Below are 6311 nucleotides of genomic sequence, written 5' to 3' on the forward strand. Positions count from 1 at the left end.
TCGAACCTCAGCAGGACTGTTTTAAACTTTGTCTTGTCCTCGCCTTCAGCAAAGGTGAGGGAGTTAAAGATGTGGATAGCGTGGTCCCCGGCTGTAGAGAGGAAGAGAGCGATCTTTCTGGCATCCGATGCGGCTTCGAGGTCAGTGGCTTCAAGATATAGCTGAAACTTTTGCTTGAAAATCTTCCAGTTTGCACCGAGGTTGCCGGCGATGCGGAGTTGCGGGGTGGACGCTGTCCATATTACCGGATGGCTGATCGCTGGTCAAAGGCAGATTATCTCAAGGTAGGTCCGTCAAACTCGAGCATAACTCACTGGTACCATGATGTGTTGGATAAGCTGGGTCTGCGAGGACTGCGTTTACTGCAGTAGTGAGAGAGACTGGCTTCCAACACTTGAAGAAATGCAACTCGATTTTATTGAACTACAGTAGTCCCCCTTTATAACGCGGGTGTTGGGGTCCAAGACAGCCACCCGCGTTGCATCCGAGCCGCGGATATCCATGATGGGGGTTTTAAAAATCTATGCTAGCGCTTCCCATTGTGAGTCTACGGGGGGGGGGGGGGAAAGAGGTCAGACCCCCGTAGACTCACAATGGGAAGCGCTAGCATAGTTTTTTAAATAAATTTAAAACCCCCATTGTGGATCTAATTAAAACAGTGTCAATTTCAGCGGCCGGCTCACTTTGATGCGGAGAGGGAAGCTGCTCTCTCACTGAAACAATCAGCCGGCCGCTGAAATTGACACTGCCGGCTGCTCTCTCCCTCCAATCCAACTTTTAAGTTTTAATGTTTCTGATTGGAGGGAGAGAGCAGCCGGCAGTGTCAATTTCAGCGGCCGGCTCACTTTGATCCGGAGAGGGAAGCTGCTCTCTCACTGAAACAATCAGCCGGCCGCTGAAATTTGATGTATATTTGTTGGCAGTAGGTATCAAAAGACATTGAGCAAAGGGCAGAGAAATGGAGCGAAGGTACAGGCCAGCCATGAGCAAATTAAATGACAGATTCGACTCGAGGGACTGAATGGGCTACTTCTTTTCCTATGACGTGAAAGACATTAGTGAACAGAGATTTTGAACAATTTGAACATTAAAACTTAAAAGTTGGATTGGAGGGAGAGAGCAGCCGGCAGTGTCAATTTCAGCGGCCGGCTGATTGTTTCAGTGAGAGAGCAGCTTCCCTCTCCGCATCAAAGTGAGCCGGCCGCTGAAATTGACACAACTGACAGTTAGGGTCCATAAGCCCCCCCGCGGTATATCGCGAACCGCGGTATTGCGGAGCGCGGTATAACGGGGGACTACTGTATCATACATACTTTAACTGTGGGTTGACACTATGCTGACTTGACTGGAGACCTGAGGCTAACCTGATCAGACTAACTGACTACCACATGGTGTTTGTACTCGCTGCTGCTCACGAGCTCTGACTGTCTCAGAGGCTGGATCCCGAGAGAGTGGGAAAACTAGTGCCCTCTGGCTTTATAGTGGTCGTGTCCTGTCTGGTGATTGGCTGCTGTGTTCTGTGTGCTCACTGGTCATCCTGTGTGTCAATCACTGCCTGTCTGCACATCATCATATACCTGTGTGTATATTATGACAATGACAATGTTTGAAGAAGAGCAGGATTGTTCCTTGTGTCTTGGCCAATATTTATCCCTCAATCAACATCACGAAAACAGCATATCTGGTCATTACCTGACATTGCTGTTTGAGAGACCATGTGGGTTTCCAAATGGTTGCCATGGGTCACACATTGCAGCAGTGGCTGCCCTTCAAAATTACTTAAATGGCTGAAAAACACTTTGGAACATTCTGAATTTGTGAAAGATGCTATATAGAAGCAAACTCTCTCTTCCCCTGGTGGCTATGCAGTCCCGTCTGGACGTTCAGATGTGCAAACACTGAGCAAGAGTAAGGATAGACTCAGTTAAATTGTTCCCAAGAGTCAAATAATCTGTCAACATTTACTGTCTAATCTTAGATATGTAGATTGGCCGGTTGAGTGAGGTAACATGAGAAAAAACAAACAGGAAGAAAATTGGGAAATGGACAAGAATTAATAGAAGGAGAAACAGGATGAAAAGAATAAGGAATGACAGAAGTGCGCAAGAGAAAAATGGAGAAAAATTCTACAATTCCGCAATTGAGGAGGGATGGTTGTGCAGTTACAATGTAACTGGACTAGGAATCCAGAGGCTTCAGGGATATGAGTTAAAATCCCACCATGGTTTACATAGAATTTACAGTGCAGAAGGAGGCCATTTGGCCCATCGAGTCTGCACCGGCTCTTGGAAAGAGCACCCTACCCAAGATCAACACCCTATCCCCATACTGAGTAACCCCACCCAACACCAAGGGCAATTTTGGACACGGAGGGCAATTTATCATGGCCAATCCACCTAACCCGCACATCTTTGGACTGTGGGAGGAAACCGGAGCACCCGGAGGAAACCCACGCACACACGTGGAGGATGTGCAGACTCCGCACAGACAGTGACCCAAGCCGGAATCGAACCTGGGACCCTGGAGCTGTGAAGCGATTGTGCTATCCACAATGCTACCGTGCTGCCATGGTAGATGTGAAATTTAAATTCAGTTAATTAATAAATAAGGAATAAAATGCTAGTCTCAGTAATAATATACATGAAACTACTGGATTGTAGACAAAAAATCTTCTGGTTCACTCACATCCTTCAGTCTGGCCTACCTATGACCACATGCAGACCCACAGCAACATCGCTGTCCCTTAACTCTCTACTGAACTGGCCCAGCAAACCATTACAGAAAAGTTGGGGTTCAAGAAGGTGGCAGACCACTTCTTACAATTAGGGATGGGCAATAAACGCTGATCTTGCCAGTGACACGCACATTCTGAGAATGAATTTTTAAAATTGAGCATTAGATTGTTGGGCTTATGCAAGTCATATTCAAAGATTGTTGCAATGGTAGCAAGTAACAGTTTTAAATACACTACTTGCAAGTGCAAGGCAAGTGAGATGAACACCCCAACTCAAACATTTGGGTGCATGTATAACACACCAGTCTTTCATGTAAGCATAAGAACATCAAAAATGCATTGTTCTTGATAAGATATTGAATCAATTATACATATCCCACTTGTGATAGTGCGCAATCCTAGTGTGAAATATAGGTGAATTTTAAAGAATATAATTGATGCTCTTTGTGTAGTTTTCACCCATCAGTGACTGGAGAACAAAGTAACTGAGCTCAGCGACAGTGTTCATTCATTGATGATTATAAGCTGGAGGTTATGGAATGCATTCAGATGGCAACATTGAAAAGATCTGGTGAGAGAACCTAGCAATTTGTAGACAATTAGCATTTATGCCAAAAATAGGTTGTAACCACTGGCAAAAGCACAGAAATCACGGTCGGCCTCCCTGGTCTTTAATTAAACCAATGCTTTAGGAACATTGTTCATTGTACATCAGACCTTACTTCATCCTATATTCTACTCTTAATGTGTTGAATCTTGCTGAATCTCACCAAGTAATTATTCTTTATTTATATCTCCAGGCAGGGAGGTGATTTGATCCTCACAGTTGAGCCCTATCCTTCACTCAATGAATGTCCACAGTGTATGACGGCTGAAGGCACTGCTGTTGTTCATGCAGCAGAGAAAATAATAGGAAGAGTGGAGGATTCATACTGGCACAGGAGATGTCACCGTCCAATATCTGGAATCAAATGAGTGCTATGTAATGGAGCTAAACCACAGAAGAGAAATAATGGAGGAAGAGAGAAAGTTCAACCATTCCGAACCTCATGGAGAGGTTGAGGTGAAGTGGAGAGTTAGCATTACAAAGGGTGTGGTTGTTGATTTTGACCAAAACTTTTTTAGTGCCATGGGCAGCACAGAAACTGACCTGAACACAGAGTAATGGTGAGCTCAGAGAACTGAGTGGTAATAAAGTTTAGTCAGGAAAGGGAAGTGGTTGAAGAGGATTTGAGCATGAAGTTTTTGAGAGGATGTGAGGATGAAAGTTATGAACGGTGGAGGAATAAGGGCGCGATGAAAGACACTCAGACAATGCCAGCAAGTTTTGGGATGAGTGTGAATATGTGGTCATGAGTTTGGATGGGATGCGGTCAAGGGAAACATATCATGGATCAGTTAAGTCTGAAAGGAATAGGGGAACAATTAAGAAGAAGGCGCACGCTGATATAGCAACAAGGCTCATTAACAGGTGGACTAGAGTTGGGCAGGGACAGGATGAGCAAGAGCCTGAGGCAATTAAGCTGTTCTCGAGACTAACACAAATCAGGATAAAATATAAGAGAGTCTGAGCAGTCAATTTGTCATGAAGATTTTCTATTTTATCTTACTCTTTTGGAGTAAATCTGGAGCAGTCGGATGATTTGGTTATGGAGAACGATACTACTTACAGTGGTTCAGTTATATCTTATGGTGGATTCCATGGATAGTCACCGTAGACTGGGAGAGAATCTTCAATATTCTCTAGTTTAGTGTTGCTCTATTACTCAGATTATCACATTGCTGTTTGTGGGAGCATGTTTTATATAAATTGGCTGCTGTGTTTCTTGTATTTAAAATAAAGTCACCATTGTCCATGAGAACCATAGGCTGCTTTCCCCTTTGAGGGGGGAGAGCTGACTCGTGGTGATTAAACCTGAGGATCACCTCACCTCAGGTGAGGGGCAAGGTTGAAAAGGCGGGGTCAGCTGGTACAGGAATTGAACCTGCGCTGTTAGCCTCACTCTGCATCAAAAGCCAGTTGTCCAGCCAACTGAGCTAAACTGGCACCAAGGGTGGCTACAGTTCAAAAATAATTATTTGGCTATAAAGTGCTTTGGGCACCCTGGGGCAACAAAAGGCACTATATAAATGCTAGCTCGTTCTCTCTACCTTCATTAAAACTGAACAATGCCTTTACCCACCAAGTCATTTTGGAACCTTATTCCAATCATCCTTTCCTGATGATTGTTCAAACTATCAGCATATTTCGTTACAGCTTTTTAAAAGTGGAAATGAGCCAATTGTTCCTCACTGTACATCTTGAATTTATTCACATGCTAATTCACTAGTATATCCTCTTTCATCACTATTGTGAGTAAAAAAAAAAATCAATGACCTATTGCATAATTATACCAACCTTAGAAACCAGGGGGAAACTCTTGTCAAGTCCTTTAGGGAAATAGAGCTATGTAGCATTGTTCAAATCTCACCACCAGAGGGCGAAGCAATGCTGTTCCCTCACGCAATGCATTCTGGGCTGGATAATATCACAGTGACAGTCTGTGCTATAAAATTCAATAGCAATGCTATAAAACTTTCCATAGAATCTAGGGACTTGAAAAAAACTAATAAATATTTGTTTTGTTTATAAGCCAAAATTCCGTGGAATTTTTTTATAGTGGTGGTGCATAACACAGGCCAGCTACATTGATATTATCCTTTCCAGAATGCACTGTGTGCGAAAGAAGTAATGATATCCAACCTGTTCCAGAACAGTCCTGATTCCATCACCACCCGCTCCCCACTATCCACACACCCCGGAAGATTAAAATGTACATTGTTCCAAGCTCAAAATTTCTACCGAGCACAGAATTAAATGGCTAATATTCCATATTGAAATTAAGGTACAGTTCTCATTTAAAATTGGATTCATTGTCCTGAAAGTCCCATGAGACAGAAACTGTGAATGTTTTACGTCTGCATAATGGTCTAAAATGGTCTTTAGTTTTGTACAATGGATTAACATTTTAAATTTTGTCTTGGCATGCCCTCTCCATACAGCATGTACCCAATGCACCACTATCAGATGCAAATATGTAGGGAATTGTGATGCTGTTTGAATTCTGATGTAACCAATCTTCCTGCCTGAAAGATCTCACAAGACCATTGCTTTACTCTGACATACAGAAAATGGCCAAACTCATCTCTCCACATTTTACTGCCTGATTTCTTAAGAATGGTAAAGTTGTGCACCTCTCCTATAAAAGGATATATACAAGCTAATACCTCAATTTCCATGCTAATGTAACTTGATTTTTCAAAATGTGGAATGAAATCAGCATTAATGCTCCAATTTATATTGCGTTTTAAAAATTGAATTTCTATATGTCCTCAATGTATCCAATGATACTTCGAAAAAAATGCAGAAAGCAATGATCACTTTAACCCTCACTCTCTGTCTCAAAGTGAGGTAGAATATGAATAGGTTTAGGAGGTACATCATGCACCTTCAAAGTTCAACATTCTTTGGGTCAAATAGAGTACTGGATGAGTCTAATTGGTAACACTCCCCGATGCCAAAATCGGGTTCAGTGAT

This window comes from Scyliorhinus canicula, chromosome 3 (genome assembly GCF_902713615.1).
Source record: "Scyliorhinus canicula chromosome 3, sScyCan1.1, whole genome shotgun sequence".
In the NCBI taxonomy this organism is placed as follows: domain Eukaryota; kingdom Metazoa; phylum Chordata; class Chondrichthyes; order Carcharhiniformes; family Scyliorhinidae; genus Scyliorhinus; species Scyliorhinus canicula.